Source organism: Lissotriton vulgaris, chromosome 2_1 (assembly GCF_964263255.1).
Source record: "Lissotriton vulgaris chromosome 2_1, aLisVul1.2, whole genome shotgun sequence".
Lineage (NCBI taxonomy): Eukaryota > Metazoa > Chordata > Amphibia > Caudata > Salamandridae > Lissotriton > Lissotriton vulgaris.
In genome coordinates, this window is record NC_141687.1 from 779,237,099 (window position 1) to 779,255,741 (window position 18,643).

The 18,643-nt window shown below is 41.4% G+C and overlaps 1 protein-coding gene across 1 annotated transcript in view; it reads left to right on the forward strand.

Annotated features, from left to right (window-relative positions):
• The first annotated feature begins 3,556 nt into the window (after positions 1 to 3,556).
• Positions 3,557 to 18,643, forward strand: part of LOC147731152 (integrin alpha-6-like) — a 132,974-nt gene continuing 117,887 nt past the window's right edge. The window contains 1 exon segment of the mRNA XM_086956135.1: positions 3,557 to 3,693. The gene's annotated coding sequence lies outside the window, so the exon portion shown is untranslated.

An 18,643-nucleotide genomic window follows, 5' to 3' on the forward strand; every position in this document is an offset into this window, starting at 1 on the left:
CCCCTTCCATGGCAGTCTTTGTGAAAAAAAGAAAAACATGGTTCTTCTCACTCAAATACTTTCAATCAGGCCTGTTGCTGTTTTTTTTTTTTTTAGTGCCTGGAGGTCACTTCTTGTGTAAGGAAATGCCCCTTTTTGCCTGATCACCCCCAAAGATTTGGACTGATGCTTCTGGTTTTTCAACTCTCAATTCACTGAGGCCTCTAACCAGACCTCAGTTCCAGGGTTCTAACCCTACAAAGTGATGTTGAATTGTCTACTCCAATTGGCATAAGCTGACTTACTTATAAGTCCCTAGTGGATGGTACCAAGGGTATCTATGGCATGTACATCAGAGTGTCCCCTCAGGGCTGAAGCATTGATTGTGCGACCCTGCCTGGGACCGAGTACAAAAAGGCTCCCAGCCTGCCACTACATCCCGGAAGACCAGTTTTAAACTGCTAGTTTGACTTTGCCATTTTAACCAATGGCAAAGCCCCAACTTCCCTTAACTTTATACGTAAGTCTCCCCTAAAAAATGCCTTCGTTTTATTTATTTATTTCGTTACTTACCTGTAATGGTCCATATCCCGCATTTTACAACCCCCCCACCCTGCCCCTCCCCCGCCTGACGTCACCGCCCGGTATAACGCCCTGCACGGACCGGGCCTGCATGGTATTAAACACAACTTGATGCCAACATAAAGTTTTATGTAACTTATATTGAAAAGCAACTTTTAGAAAGTAGCCCAGTTTGTCCAGTGAACTCACACAGTTGCTGGCCACCAGACAGCTTTCTGCTCACCTAGATAGTAGTGTGAACGACTCCCGGGATTAGGAACAATAGTAGCTTGCAACAGAGGGAGGTTTTACCTCCCTCTTGCTGGAAGCCACTCATGGTATTGGCCCAAAGGGCGAGCTTCAAAGGCGAAGCCGCCTTTGATGGGAAAATGGTGATCACATTGCAGAGAGGTTGCCCCTTTGTTCATGTAGAAAGGCTGGCTGTGAGAACTAAGAGGGGAAACCAGTGCCCAAATTGGTTTTCCTGTGAGTGCATAGCCCCCAAGTAGCCACACCTCTAGGGTGGGCTACCTAACTCCTATCTTCCAAGGAAGGGTTCAGACATCTTGGGATTGGGCATAATAGTGCAGCCTCGGATTGCTAGATGCAACACATAGCCGGAAGTCATCATAGGTGGGAGGGATCCTTGAAACTTATTGACTAGTGACCGCATCTCCCCCCATGGCACTTTCTGGGCATAAATATTGCACCCCTGGCACCCTGAACCTCAGATCATGGATTAACAGAAGAAGGCCAGAAGAAGGACTGCCCTGCTGAGCCTTGGACAAGGCAAGGAGAGACTGCTCTGTCTGCTGGGCTGCACTTGTCACACCTTGGGATAGCTAAAAGAAGAATGTGCCTGTGGCTACTGGTTTGAGGCAAAGTCGCTCCCAAGCCCCAGATGAAAGAAGTCACTTCTGGAGAATGGCCGCTGTCCACCCCGAGTGCCCCAAGAGACCGATCCTCAATGGCCAAAAGTTGCACCGAGCTTGTCGGACCCAAGCGTGTTGCCTGTGTCCAGATTGGTCACCCAAGGGGGACACTAGCCTCATCCAAAGGATATCGCTCAAGCCACTGTGTACAGAGACCGGTAGCCCAGCCTTAGCTGACCTTTACAGGCTCAAAGAGGGTTTTGAGGGGCCCGAACTCTGTGGCTAAAGTTGCCCCACCTCATCCCTTGACTGAGAAAGAACTGCAAGGACACCCCTGTCGAACTCACAGCACCCAGAGCATCCTCTATCTTCTGCATCCTCAGCATTTGGACCACTCCATTCAAATCTATGGCTGCCATGCTGTAAAGTTCAGAACTGGCTACATTCACTGCATGGCATGTGGGAAAAAAGATTGATGAGAGGCAACACATAGGAGCAACAAATTGTAGTTCATACAAAGCAAAATTAGTTCCACAGGCGTAGTAAGTTTAGTAGTAAGACTTTATTTTCCAGAAAGTTCTTAGTACACAAACGGAAAACACGTTTCACCCTTCACAAGGGCTTCTTTAGGGTTAAGGTAAGATGACATGGTTCATGTCACAGTTAAACAGAGTTTAGCAATAAGTAATATTGACAAATGTCAATGACGTATAACACTGTCTCCTTCCATGAGGAGTAAGTATTCAAAATTCCTTAGTCCAAATGGAATGTCTGTCATCAAAAGGAAAGAAGAGCTACGTCTTGTGGCATAAGTGAGCCTCCAGTGTGGAGGGGTAAAGTGCTTATGAGTATCGGCGTGTGTTCGCAAAAAACCCTGTCCGGCAGCAGCAACTGTATGGCATGTTCTTACTCTCACATTATGGCGTAGGTAAACATGCATGATTGATTGATAGGTCACTGGACTCTGCTACTATATGGAAACAACTGGATGGAGATATGTTGAAGACTGTGTACACCTACTCAGTTGTTGTTTAAAATTTAATAAATAAAGTTTTAAAAAAACGTTCAGGACTGGAGAATGCTTTGGTGGCCAAGTATCTGTCCAAATACTCCCTAGTGGCCCCCCTGATCTTCTCACTGCCAAATCGGGTCACCCCAATCATGCCGGAGTAGTGAAACACTACTTCTTTCAAGATTTTCAAAAGTTTACAAACTTTACATTTACCATTGATTGTTTACAGTTTAACTGAGACTTATGTATTCTTTAAAAAACAATCTCTGGAAACCTCTGGTGAATTTTACTCATCTTGGTCTCTAAAAACTCATAAAAATATAATCTATTCTTATAAATTGGTGTCGGATTTCTTTCATGTTGCAAGAGTTTCTTATTTAGTTGCTTGGTGCTTCTAAATGCTTTACACTAGTTCCTTTGTTTAAGCCTTGATGCTGGAAGCCACAGCTACCCACGGTTGAGTTCAAGTTTTGCATATGAGCCTGACTGGACACAAGACAGTATTTGCGATTGAATTACATGGTAAGGTTGCACGACCACACCATGTAATACACCCAAATCGTCACATCTTGGATATCAGTACTGCTCTAAGAATACTACATTCATTCATTCAACTAAAATAATGTGAAGCAATTGCCAAACTTTATATTGATGTGGACACAGATTTGTCTCAGGAAAATTAAAATATGTAAGGTTCTGTGCAGTTATTGACACTTTCATAAATTGTGGCCTGATTGTGAAGTGATCTGACTTCGACAATGACTTGGCTCGAGCTACATAAAGCTCAAGTAGACTTATTTGATTATAGCTAATCGGGAATTTAAGAACCACACTTAGATCGACGTTGCACGTGCCAATTAATGCGTGGTCAACTGAATAACCTAGTCCAGTAGTGAAAGCAGACCGTGAATAGATGCCCAGGTTTGTTTTCAATTGTATAGAAACAGTTCCTTAAAATATCAAGTATTCAGTTCACTTGTGATAACACCAAAAATTTAATTCCATCATTGATACAATAGTTAATGTTCTTGAATGGCCTCTTAAAATGTGCAGAATAATCGGGTGATCTGCTTTATTATTTAATGCAAGTAATTTTTTTTCTACCTACAATTTATTTTTTCCAATAGGATCTGAAAATGCCTGCGAAAAAACATCCTATATGTTTTTACGTCAAGAGCTGCCTGTGAGGTTGCCCAACATAATGAAGGAAATTAATTTACTGCCTGACAATCTTCTTAAAACGCCGTCTGTTCAGCTGGTGAATAGCTGGTAAGCCTTGCTATATAGGTTAAGTTTAACCTGTTATTGAGCAAATGTATTCTGCATGTGAATGAATTTGGTGTGAAATCCTCCGTAGACTTGGTTTGTATCCACTTGAGCAACACAGCTTGAACTCCTTAATCTAAGAGTATTTGGATTAATTTATGTATTTATTAGAAGGGTTATATAGCATTGGCAAGCTCAAAGGGTTGCAGAGAACTTTACAACCCACAACAAATTATGATAATACATAATTGTATAACATAGTAGAATATATATTATAAGAACATGAAAGATTTTCATAGTTTGAATTGATAATGCAGGGTGAACAGCATACAGCAATGACTATCATTGTTAGATAGAAAACCAGTTAGACATGTACAGAAAAGAAAGTCAGGCCTTTCACCGTGGGAAATGGTACAGAATTAAGAATTTTTATGATTTTCAGCTCTGTTTTTGATTGAGCCATAGTACAGTATTGTCCTAACATGCGGGAATATGAAGTGCGTGATCTAGCGCAACACCTAATCAGGGATCTATACTTGATAACATGACATACAAATGGCCCATACACATTCACCCAAATCCCTATTGCGCTGGGGGTCAAGTTTTAATGTTTCCTTTACAGGTTTGTGTCTAACATTTCTAAATGCATAACTAAACCTGTATATCCAGTCTCTTTCATCTGGTCGATGGACCAATTAGTTGAGTAGTTGATGGTAATATTAGTACTATCTATCTATCTAGTTAAGTAAATAATCACAGACTCTTGGTAAGATTAATAAGGTTTATCTCAAGTAAATGTGAATAATTAATGCTCATCGCATACAGGTTACAAATGCAAACAATGAAATTCACAAGAGGAAGAGAAAAACATCAGCAAAATTGCAAATAGTGTCATACCGATCATCAAATGAACGATATGCACACGAAGGAGTGGATAGATGAAGAAACATAAGTTTCAGAGACAAAAATACATTTGTAAATGATAATGCAAAGTACGAGTCAGAAGGATAATACTAAACCAAGGATCAGTGAAATACCAGCCCCCTGGCCAAGGAGGTAGTAGTCCCCTGAAATATAGCCAGGGAACAAAGAGTTCAGAACTCAAGAACGGGACAGGGATAGGAATAGAAACAGGAACAGCTAGGCATCTCTGCAAACCGATGGACAGCGATGCACCACCCCATCTCTCCTGCTGCCTCCTTCTGCTAAACCACACCCAAATGGCACCCGAGTTATACTTTAAAACCTACATGTCCAACCCACATTGGTTGAAGCAATTCATAGAACACAATTCTTCATTGGATGGTCCGAGGGGTGGCTCATCATACCACCATGACCACACTCATGATTCTGTAGCCTCTAATTAATTCCAACATTCCCATCACGTAATCCATGACTAGTGAATGCAAATACATTTGTTCCTTTTATATGTAACATTTTCATAGTTCTCATGAGTCCCCTTTCTGGTGTCTACGGAAAAAGTATATATGCTGACTTTCGGTCCCACGGGCCGGGCAGTCTTGTTTCTTGACAGGCAAACAATGTCTTTCTCAGCTGATCGACCTCGGACCTTTGCACCTCTTCTGCCGTGCTCAGTCTTTTCTATTTTCTTTATTATTTCATGTTTTTATCTCCAGCTCAACTATCATGCCAACTTTAGGCATTTCAGGCCTGTCATCTCACTATTACGAACAAAACACAGGCATTTATTAATTACATGAAATGCACTTTTCACTGTTTGCCACCCACCTTTGCACTATCCCATATTAGGGTTTTCTTTTAGCAAAGAGGCTTTTTTTTATTATTTTTAAAGCAAGGTGCAAAATGCAAAATGCGGCCTAGTCATGCATTATTTCTTGTTTCTTTCAAAGCGCAATGTAAAATGCGCCTTAGTTCTGCCATGTATTATTTCACATTAGTGCACGCATGTGCGAAGTGGTTTTCCCGTGTGTTTCAGGTGGCTTGGATGTTAGTTTCCATTGCAGACTGTTAGTATGTATTATTGGGGCGTGAATCCGAGAAGGTTTCTTTTTGCGAAAACCCTGCTCCATCAATCTCTCCTCAGATGGCTTTCTGGAGCCATCATGAAAAATCCACCATACCAAGTGCCATCTTCATTTATCTAAAATTCAGTGCTCTTTTCTCTTTTCATTCTATTTTGATCTACATTTTTCATCTGTACAAAATCTCCTTTCATCTCTTCTAGTTCTATTTTATCTCTTTTCTTCCACATTTACACTTACAACATTTATATATTGTTAATATTATTAAGGCTACTATAGCTACTGTAATGATTGGCATTAATAATTTCCCTAATACGCTACTTCCAAAGGTAGAAAACCATTTACCTACAGAAGAGAAACTCTTACCAAGTCTCCCCCAGACACCGTCAACCTCCAGTTGGGTCAAATCTTCAAGTAATTTTGTAATATTCTTAATATATCCCTCAATACCTTTACTTTTGTCAGGGATATAAGTGCAGCAGTGTTGGATTTTTAACATGCCACAGAATCCACCCTCTTTTACCAATAAGATATCAAGGGCAAGTTGATTTTACAAAACCATTGATCTGATTGCAACCATTTCTGTGTCAATCATCAAGAACCCACCAGCAGTATCTGTTGATAAACGATCAACCACTGTGGACAACTTTCGAATTTTATGTGAATTCAGAACTACTCCAACTGATGGTATCAGTGCACCTGAAATGTCACCTATTATTTCAGAGAAACACGCTCACTTGTTACGTGTTAGCCACTGTTTTATTTAATTGATTCTGTTATTGTTTTTGTCTACATGGTAGACCTTTGGGAAAACAATTGCAAAATAACAACTACCATACCAATGTGCAGGCAACCTGTAATAGGCTTTCTTACCACACGCATAACAGACTCCTGGGAAAACAGGATCAGTTCCACCCTTCAACCCCCATCCTAAGCAAACAGATTTTTCCTTTCTGATACCAATCCAGGAACATTGCAGCGTTTCTTTAGCCTTTCTCATAATTTCCCTCCCTGAAAGCCGATGGTGGTAACTGTGACTTCTCTTCAGCAGCTTTTCTTTGGAAACTTTCTCTTCTATTTTCTACCATATCTATGAACACTTTTTCTTCAACCTGTAAACTACATGTTAGATTATTTTTTATAAGCATATTCTATATCTAGTGTCTTGGTAATATGGAAGAATTCTCCCATATAATGTACATTTTTACAACTTAAAACCTTGTTCAGCTCCTTTATAATAGGTATTTCTGAAAATACTAAATCTATATTGTAATAATGATACTCCAGCTTCTCCGTCACGTAGAAGGGGCTGGTTAAGACACTACAAGACACACTATATAGTAAAGATAGGTGATGATAGGTCATCCCCTCTGAAACAGACAAAGGTAATTGCATGCACACATAACAATCATTCAGATTCATTGTATTAACGTACTCGTACAACAATTTAGTAAAAACATTTAACGAGAAATCATTAATTGATTTATCATGATGAAAGATTCTTCCATCTATTTGTTCTACGTTAGTATTAGGGGTTTCTTTAGTAACATCACTCACTCCTTCCCTTGTTACATCATTAGTATTGTTTCTGGTATTAGGTATTGTTAGAATATGTAGAATATGTACAATGATGGTTAATAATATCCACATGAATGTTAATAAAAAGACACTACATAAACAAGCTTTAATACATCTTCGTTTTCATCAACTTGCTCAGTGTCAGTACTGTATTTTTCTTCACTTGTATCTGAGATTTCAATTTCTATTTCTTATAAGATTATATACGTCCATTCTGGTGCTGTGTATTTCTCGCTTGGAATTCTTACTCTCTTTGTTTTTTGTACTAATTCTTCTCCTGACTCTTCTGGTTCTGTTTGACTTGAGACCCATTCATTTGATCTGGTCTTCTCTTTGACTTTCTCCTCACAAGAGTGTATTTCAGTCTTTTCGCTCCACTTGACCAATTATCACCCTTTCTTGCTCTCTTAGATTGAACAACTCCTTCACCTTCTTCTTTTGGTTCACAGGTTCTTTTACTTGGCCCTTCTCTTATTGGTTCTTTTTCCTGACATTCAGTATCTTCCCTTTCTTCTGGTTCAACAGCAGTCTCTTGAGACCCAGTAGCTGGTGCCCACTCGATTTGACTTGTGCTTGGCTGTCTATCATCTGTTTGCTCTTCAGAATTTGTCACTTTAGATTCTTCAGCTTCACACACTTCAGCCTCTGGTCTTTGACTTTAGTTTACCAGTTGCTGCTCTTCTTGTCTTTCAAGCGGACTTGGAACTCCAATTTGGCAAACCAAAACACTTCACTGCTGTCGTCGTTACCAGAATCACTTAGTAGGGTCCATTCCATCTGGGTTCTACAAACAATTTCCTCACGTGTTTCTTTACGAGAACCCACTGTCCAGGACTCCGATCATGAGCTTGATTCGGCTGTGCTGTACTGGCATTCCCTCCAACCTCGTGAGACACAGAACGTACCAGATCAGCCAGTCCTCTGCAATAATCAAGCACTAGCTCATCAGACATATTCGTCAGTTTGTTCACTGGTACATATATGCTTGTTTCATTGCTATCCCCATTAGGTCTTCATGAGGACTCAATCCCATCTTTTTGTCAGGAATGCTTCTAAGACTCATCAATACAAGGGGTAAAGCGTCAGGCCATTTCAGTGTTGTGGATGCACACACTTTTCCTAACCTTGATTTTATAGTGCCATTAATGTGCTCGACCACTTCAGATAGCTCAGGTCGATAGGCAAAATGCAGCTTCTGCTCAGTTTGTAATGCTGCACAAATCTTCCGAATTATATCTCATTATTATAATGGGTTCCTCTGTCTGTAAAGTGACTGGAAATCCAAATCTTGGGATCGGCTCTCTTAGTAGCAGCTTTGCGACAGTGAGACTATCATTCCTTCTCGTTGGATTGGCTTCCACTCAGCGAGAGAACAAGCAAACGACAACCAACACATATTTCAACCCATTGCATGGGGGGAGCTCAATGAAATCCAATTGCAGATGGGTAAATGGTCCAGCTGCTTTTCCAATTCGTCCCCAGTTAACAACTGCCTTCCTGCCTGAATTTTGCTGGCACAGACTCTCTGCAATTACCCTGAATTTTGGGATATACCATGACTGCTTGAAGAGCCGGATCATTGCGTCTCTTTCAACATGTGCAATTCCATGGTATACCCTTGCCATTTGAAACAGTAAAATATCTGGCATGACTGGTCTTTCGTCTATATAGACCCATACTTCGTCCTCTGCTCTCTTTCTGCAGCCTGAATTTTTCCAAATTTCCTTTCTCTCATTACTTGCTTCTTCCTGCAACTGTCTAACCTCATCCCAAGTTTCAAATGAAGATGAGAACATAAGATGGCAATTGGTATTTTCTTTTTCTATCCCTCTGTTTAAGGCTATTAAATTTCGTGCAATGAAACGTGCTACCTGATCGGCGTATCTGTTGCCCCTCGTCACATAATCATCTCCTGGCCTATGTGCGGAACATTTAACCACTGCAATCTTTTTGGGCAATTATAAAGCATCCAATAAATATTTTACAGTTTTGCTGTTTGTTATTGGGAACCTGAAGAATTCAGAACTCCCCTTTGCATCCATAGCTGACCGAAGTCATGGAGCACCCAGAAACCATATTGACTATTAGTAAATATGGTTACTCTCAAGCTTTTGGCCAATTTTGCACGCTCTAATCAGAGCGATGAATTCAGCCATTTGGGCAAAGTTTACCGCTTTTAGACAGGATGCTTCTAAAACTCCTGCTATGGTGCAAACAGCACAGGCAGTGCATAATTCACCCATCTCATTCCTCAAACATGATCCATCAACAAACATCTCACAGTCTGATTCTTCCAATGGGACGTCCTGAATATCAAGCCTGGGTTTTGTGCACAATTCTGTCACATCCAAACCATCGTGATCCGCCTCCTCTCTTACTTCCTCACAACATGAATTCGGCAACAGAGTTGCCGGATTTATGGTTTTGCACCTCACCACAGTCACATTTTCACTTTTCCGTACCTAGTCAGCCGACTATATGTCATATACTGCGTCCTCGTTTGTGTCAAAAGGATCTCAACCGAATATGGCACATATATCTTGACTGGATGTCCCATCACAATTGCTTCACTTTGTTCCAGACTCACACAAGTAGCAGCTACTGCTTTCAAACAGCCTGGCAATGCTGCAGCCACTGAATCCTAAGTAGCAGGAAAATATGCTACTGGACGTCGTGCCATTCCATGTTTCTGAGTTAAGACGGAAAGTGCAGTACCACGCAAAATCCTTTGCATAATCTGGCATTCCTAATGCAGGTGCTCGACAAAGACTGTCTCGTAATTTAGTAAAGGCTTCCATACTTTCATCATCCAGTAAAATCAGATCTTTCACATCTTTTCGTGTTAACCTCGTAGAGGTTTTGCAATCAGTTAGAAACCACTGATCCACTGTCTACAGTATCCAACCATTCCAAAAACATTTGAACTTTCTGAGTTTTAGGTGGGCTCATTTGTTTAATCACATAAATTATTTCAGGTGTCACCTTTCTGACTCCTTTTTTTCTATTTTGTGTCCTATGTACTGGACTTCCTGTTTACAAAATTGCAATTTTACTGGTGACACTTTGTGTCCTCTTTCTGCCAAATGGTTCAGTAAGGCAATTGTATCTGTCACACACGCCTCTTGTGTCTTTGTTGCCACTAACAGGTCATCAATGCACTGAACCAAAACTGAATTTCCTGGCATGATTAAAATCTCCAAACATCTTTTCAGAATCTGATAAAAAATTAAGGACTCTTTGAGTACCCTTGAGGAACTCGGCACCATGCCAAAACACGGTCTCCGAACCGGAATGCAAACAAATACTGGCTTTTCGGATGTAAAAGAATCGAGAAAAATGCTTCGCACAAATCAATCACTGTGTACCATTTAGCATCGCACGGAACTTGTTAAAGGATTACTGCTGGATTTGGCACTACTGGACAAGAAGTTACTACAATTTTTTCTTAAATCCTGCACTATTCTGTATTTTCCACTGGGCTTCTTAATTCCTCTAATAGGCGAATTATAAGGACTACTCAATATTTCTTTCAGAATTCCCTGTTCGATCATTTGGTCAAGCACAGGAGTGACTCCTGCAATTACTTCCGGACTGATTTTGTACTGAGGTGTGTTTGGATATATGGCACCCTCTTTCACCATAATCTGAATCGGATCTACATTTGTCATTAGGCCAATTTCTTTTCCTGTAAAATCCCATGCATCCGACCTTACTGCCCTTTGTAATTCTTCGGGCAAATTCTCTTCTGTGAGAAGTGAAAACCACTCATCCACTTCTGTCCCTTGCTTTGCTAGCATCATCTTAAATGCAACATCCTCCTCAGGTGTCTAAAACCCAGTACAATTAATTTTACACAATGAATCTCTTACCAAAAGATTTACTGGACTCGAGTCACATGCCACGAAACAGTGCATCTCTCTGAAACTCCAAATATGAACTTCTATTGGATTTGTGACTGGTGTTCGAGACTCCTACAACTTGGATAGTTTCTCCCAAGAGGGGTAGTTTCGGAATTTCTGCTGCACTCACAGTAGAACGGGTAGCACCAGTATCCACTAAGAATGTAATATCATTACCTTCCACCTTTCCATCAACAAATGGGCCTGACTGATCCACCACCAAAGATGCACCAAGTATGCACTTTTTCTCCCTCCTCAGGAACCGTCATTGAGATGTACCTGAATCATTCTCATTGCACTGCAACCAGTATTGCAGAACCATTTGCACATTTTGATTCTTACCAACTTGATCACCTCTGTGAAATCCAGTGTTCGCACTGCACCTCTTCACTTGAGCATTCACATTATTTGGCATAGGAGCTTGTGGTACCTGTAACTGTGGAGCAACTACCTGCTGCTGCTGCTGTTGATTCACAACCACCTCATTCTGCATCTGTGGGTTTAAATTTTGATTTACCCCATTATTCTTTTGAGCAGATCTACACTCGTTCTTCCAATGTCCATATTTTCCGCACGCATGACAAGGAAATTTCTTCTTAGCCTCTTCTTTACTCATTTTACCTCTACCTCTACCTCCACTGGGTACTTGTCCAATTTGATTCTGACCATTCATCTGGTAACCTGTCTGAGAACCATTGTTTACTTCTTGCTGCTCTGCTACCTCCACTTGTGCCCACATCATTTTCTCTTATAACTTTTTATGTCTCTATTCAATATCATCATTACGATATTCATATACCGTAAAATTTTGTCAATTATTTTGCTCTGCCAGTAGATCAAATGTTGCTAAATCATGTTTCTAATTTCTGGTTTCAATTCAAACACAAAACGAAACACAAAAGGTCCCATATCTTTGTCTCCAATATTCTCAAATCCACTGTACTGTTTGAATACCTGCAACAACCTTTCATAGTAGCTGTCTACTGACTCCTTTGGTTCTTGGTTTGTCCTATCAATCGTAACCCAATCTGTTTCTTTTGGGGAAATGTTCCCTTTCAAAAAGGTGATTACCTGATTATATTTTTTATCACCTCATCAGATGGTGCACCTGTTTTAGGATCTCTAGGACATTCTTCTTTTGGCCAATCGACAGGGATCTTACACTCTGTCCACAAATCTGCTGGAATGACAATCTCAAACAAACCATCTAGATCCTTTAACAAAACCTTTGAAACTTTCAAACACCTCTCTACCTCTTTGTACCACTTAACTGGTTTCTCCCTTAGCCTGGTAAAATAATTTGTGACGGCTAATATATCCTTTCTCGTCCAAGGAACGTGAACATATCCACCACCTGGAACTTCTCTCATCAGACACGCCCTTTCAACTTATTCTGTCTCTCTCAACGGAAACAAAGACGCTCCTTTACCAGCTGCCTCTTCTTTTTGTTTTTTTCATCCATCTACCTTTCCACTGTTCTACATCTCCCCATTTCTTTAAAATATTCATCAACTCCTTTATCTGCAACCTTTTTCCAGGCGCATTCAAACTCTCTTGAATTCTTTCCAGTAAAGGCCAATCTGTATGATTTCTACAACACCTTTGACTTCTCTATGTCTATTCCATACTCTCTAGCAGCCTCTGCTATTTTCTCATGAAGATTTCTCGCTCTCCAAGTAATATTTTTACACAAAAACAACAGCTTTTTATCTCGGTGAGTCCCTAATCTGTCTGGACTTATTGTACCAATAATCATCTCTTCCAAATCTACTTTCAATTGGCTCACAAGTATACTCTGTGGTTGATGTTTCTACTTTACCATTTCCTTGATCTAATACTTTAATTCCTCTGGTGAAGGACCTGCTGAACTCCCTGTCATTGGAGTGATGCTCAGCCCTATTCTCCTTGGGTCTATTTGTATACTTCTTTTAGGGGTTTCTGTTATCATTTCAACAAACCAGATGATCAAAAAATGTAGTATTCTTCTCTGCTTGTCCATCCTCCTTCGCTACCATCACCGTTCCACTCCTGTCACTAATTCTCGGAACTGCCAACGTATGCATTTTTGATAGATTCTGTTTTTCTCCATACAATGGAACTACGGGACTAATTGTTACCGATACAGTCAATGCTTCCACATTCAGACTTAACTGATTTATTTTCTGGACCTGCTCTATTCTTGCCTTACTCAACAAGTTCATTTCATTTTCTCGTACTATTATAGCTATTTCTGTGCCTTGTGGAGTTAATGGGGTTACCATTTGAGGTGCACTTGGAGTTACCTCCCCTGAATTTTCTTCATATGGTGGAGGCCTTCTGGTCATAATGTCCTCTAACAACTCACCATCAGAATCGTTCAGATCATATCCTAAACTCGAAGTTTCTATAATTGTCTTTTTCGCTTTACATTTGCCTCCTTGTGGAAGTCAATTATTAATAATCCATTGGTGCTGGGTCACCACTTTGTCCATGGGTTCTTAACAAGTAAGTAGGAATAAACAGTGGAGCAAAGTATGAACCATAGGTCATTTATTTATCATTCATGAATGGGGCTCCGTCCGACAAGTACCATAGAGATACTCGAGGAGAGAGCCCACTGAACAATGGATTTACATGGGTTTTTATCGAAAGAGATCACAAACAAGGGACACCTAGAGGTAAATAGAGCTTTTGGGACAAACACACAAATGAGGTAAGGCAAGAAACAACAGCCTCAGTGTTTTGTGCAATTGCTACATCCTAAGACTGAATCGCAAGATATGCTATCTGTGGAGACTTTAATGAGGAGTAACCATTGCCTGAAAACCCACAAGCAGATTGCCAGCTGTTCTTTTGTGCTGACTTGCATGTTTCTGCAGGTGCCTTGTCAAGAAGAGAGCGAGAGAGAGAGCCAGGCTGAAAGCAGGGCAGAGTTGAAAAATGGATGACGCACAGCTTAATTAAAAAACGAGAGGATTCAGTTTTTACAATCAGGTATTCTTCTTGTTATCCACTGATTATATGGCAAAGGGAGTGGCGCTTGCTTTCTCCACATTACTGGCATGGACCCAGTGTCTGTGCCCTGTGCACTTAACAGCAGTCTGAGTGGTGAAGAGAACTTGCACTGGCCTCTGAAACTGTTGGATAAAGACGCAGTCTCTAGGCCTCAGCTTGTGACCTGGACCTTTAAGACTGGGAGAGAGACTAGCCTTCACCTGTGAATGGATCAAATGCAAATCTTTTTCAGCACTGTAATCACCAAGAAAGGTAAATTCAATGTCCGATTGTCCTTCGATTTTTGTCCACCAAATACATTTGCTGGCCTTCCCATAACCACCTCAACTGGTTGCAAGACCTCGAAGGGCAGATCTGCGGATGCAAAATATCCTGTTGAAACAGGGTACCTTTTCCTGTGTTATAAGTATGGCACATCATGCACTTCTTGACATAGAACTCTGCCACCCTGGGATTCAGATAATTGAACCATACATGATCGGACGTGGCCTCTATTCCTTTAGCATTGATGATGTGGACTGAACTTTGGGCCATGGTAACAATAGCATTCACATAACAATTTCGAAGCATTCATCTTTGCTTTCCTGAAAGATCTATCCAGCATCCTGTCGCATCCTGACACCCATATCTTTTACACTGTTCCTTCTCTTCCTCTGTAGCTTCTTCCTGTACTTCCCGAATGTAATGTAGAGTCTGATTAAACATAGGCACTTCTGGTGTCCATCTAACTGTCCCTACATATACATTAAACTATACTCTAAATAGGCTGTTTGTTTAGCTGTATGATTGGCAAAAGTATTTCCTTGTATAACCTCATCAATATTTTCTTGTGGACAAAACATTTAACAATAGCAACTCTTTTTGGTAACATCAAGGTATCCAATATTCATAAGTTCGTAAATTTCAGTTTGCATCATTTAATATCTTTACTATTGATTCCCCATACTGTATCTTATCACCAAGCAAAGTCAACCCCCCCTTTTTAGGGCTCGCAAGCGAAAAGCCCTTTTAGTGTGGTTTCAAAAATGGACCTGGAAATTCCACACAGTGTGTTATTTCCAAGGTCCATTTTGATTGGGCTTTGCGTGCGTGCTGTTTTTTTTTAACCGAACACGCAATAGGCCATAGCTGTACAAAACTAAACCAAGTGCAATGCTTGAAAGTGGGCGGGTTAGAAGAGTAACCTGATGCTGAAATATAAATTAAAACTAAAACAGGCAAAGATGCCATTGGGCTGTGCAGCAAAAAAATATTCACTATTTTAAGACTCTTTGAATTTACAAACTCAGATGTAAACTATTCAGAAGACGGATCGTCGCTACCTCTGGTGTATGTTCTCTTAGTATAATGTTGTGAAATTGCTCAAATTAGACTTCGCGCAAAATGTTCTGCAGGTCGAGGACCTTTCCAGGAAGAGTCACTAGTACTACCCTCAATATGTTCTCCCTCCCGGATTCTAGGGGCCTCATTTACGAAAAGTGACGCATCGCTGCGTGAAAACAGCAATGCGTCACTTTTCACTGTGCACTCCTTGCGACACCAATGATGCGTCTTATTTAATGTATGGCGCATCATGTCGCAAGGACTTACAGATACGTCAGTATTTCTGACGCATCTATAAGCGCAAAAGTGACGCATTGCTGGAGTGTGTCACAAAAGTGACGCAACTCCAGCAATGTGTCCTTTCACATGGGGAAAGCCCCATGTGAAAGGGCTTGCGTCCGTCTTACGCCTGCTGTGAGGCAGGCGCAAGATTTTGACGCAACAGCATCCTAAAAGTGACGCAGTGAAATCTCATAGATTTCACTGCGTCACTATTACGAGGCTTTTGCGGGGGAACGCCCCCTCTGCATACATTATACCTGATGCAGATATAATGTGGCGCAGGGGTTTAAAAAGTGACGCATCTACCTAGATGCGTCACTTTTTAAATATGGCGCAACAAGGCGCATTTTGTACGCCGCTGGTGCGTCACAAAAAGTGACGCACCGGCGGCGCAAAACTGACGCAAGGCCTCATAAATAAGGGCCCAGGAGAGCTGCTCTAAGCCTTTTATTTTTTGTATTGCTTTTGTTAGAAAGAACAGTTACACGTCAATGTTTGAAAGCTCATTACACCCTGGGATCTTAGCTATCAGCTTGCCTTGGATCGAGAGCTTTTGTAAGTTTGAAGACTTCAATATAGTTTCAATTTTAAAAAGAACATCTGTATTCTCTATGCTCATACAAATAATTTGTTAACTCTCACCACAAATCCTCGAAAAGGATTTGTTAATCACCTATTCGCCGAAGACCGGATATACAAGGTTATTCTTTCTTGATTTTTTTTTTTTTGGTAGAAATATCATGGCTCTTAGATCAGCTGCATAGCTAATACTTTGTACATATAGGCCCTAATTATCACGAGAAAGGAAAATTACAGGTTTCAACGTGCCTACTGCTATTGGACTGGTTGAAAGTGAGCTTTGTGTCCCGGCAGCAAGTAAGCATTACTACTGGAGTTGTTTAGGTTTCTACAGAGCCTATGAAAATATGATTTAGGGCCAGATGTATCAAAGGGTTTTACCCATTCTGTGTCTATGGGAAAATGTGTTCATACATGAGACCCTAAGTGTGGCAGCAACCGTTCAAGCCTTAAGAGGGCTTTGTGTCACGTCGTCAAAAGAAATCTTCAACAATAAACTGCAGTGGCCTTCCATGAACATACGTTGCAGATATTCTTCTGTAAGTATTTAGTTTTAGCTGGTATTGTTTGTACGCTGGCCGCCTGATTCGCGACACACTGCATCACTGTACACTTTTGTTGCAACTCTAACTGACCCCTAGTACCTAGTTTGCACAATAAATTCTATAACTTCTAGTGTATACCTGTAACCGCTGTACGTTTCCGCCTCCATTGTACAGCGCTCTGAAGCCTGTCTCTGGGTGGAGTTTGTGCTATATAAGGAAATACATAAATACATGATAAATGTCATTCCTGCGCTCCCTTCTCTTTGGCCTCTCGGTATTTTGTGATCTTTTGACTCTAACGACCTCCCTCCATTCAATCAACGCACCGCTCTCAGGTTACTGGGCAGCCAAAAAGAACAGAGGAGCAAGCAGCAACCTTGTCACCGATGACAATACCACAATTAGGGAAAGTATACGTTGGTTAACTGTTGTTTGAATGCAGTTGCCTGTTTTTAGTCAGGTATAATAAACAAGACAAGAAAGAGCGATGATTGGCTGAAATGTCATGAAATGACATGTCAAAACACCTTTAACCTTCCTATTATCAGATGGTGATTTCCTTCCTGGTCAGCGTGCACTCATTCCTACCAGTTGATGGCTAAGGCGAAGAGTAGGGGTGGGGGCTGTTAAGTGGTAAACTGTGGGTTGTTGCCATCTGAGTGCATTGTCCATTAATGCTATGTTCATACATCACTTGGCACTTCATGCATCTTTGCAAACATAAACCCTAGTCAATCACAAAACGTGTGAAGCATTAATAATTGGCTTCCAGCCCAACAGTTTGCATATGGCCTCAGCTCTTCCTAAAACTGTGCTCTGTTTGTTAACGAAAAGCATGCGCACTTTGCCGCTTCAAAAACAGTGTACAGCCGCCCGCGCTGCTCAGATAAGTCTGTTTCTGTTGGAGGGCAGAGTCTTCATACAGTCAGGCCTGCAGCCACTCGGGCAGTAGTAGTTGTTGATTCAAATTAGGACCTAGTCAGAGCCAGAGATCCCTTGGATGCTGTCGGAGCTCCATCCTTCCTCCCACGGTGGTCCTGGCAGGCTAGCACCAGGACACAGACCCCAGCCTTCCAAGCATTATCACCATCCCACAGCACCCGCTCTCAACATTTCACAGCGTGCCCACTCAGTTCAGGCAAACATGTCGTGCCGACAGACAACACTTTTTAGTTTCAAAAGTGTTTTTATTGAAAATTTCAACAGGCATATAGTAAGACATCTCAGCAAGAAAAGTAAGCTCAGAGCATATATAGCGGGCGGGACGGACAAGCATGTCTTCCCTAGTACGCCAGAACAAGCAATGAAAATATGCCCAATAGGTGGTTCGACATCGTGCGTGGAAGGGCAAAAGAATGACATGAGAAAAACAACAAGAACTAGAAACCCCCTCCCCCTCCCCATGAGATCCCCCCCCACCCCCCACCCCGACCAGTGTGCCCATGAAAGTCAGTGTTATCAGCATTGTGTTGCAGAGGTGCGACGGGACCAAAAGTAAAGTCACCGAGAGTCATCGGTGGTGCTGGTGAGACGCAGAACCCTAAGGTATTTGGGGCAGGTAATTTCATTGAACTCCTTGGACAGGAGAGTCAGCAAAGGAAGCCACGTTTTACGGAAGGCGTCTGTGGAGTTAGTGAGAGTGGCGTGGATGCGCTCCATCCCAAGGGTGAACCACAGTTTGTGGAGCCATCCCGTATGTGTAGGTTTAGTCGTGGAGCCCCAAAGCGATAATATATGTTGCGTGGTTGCC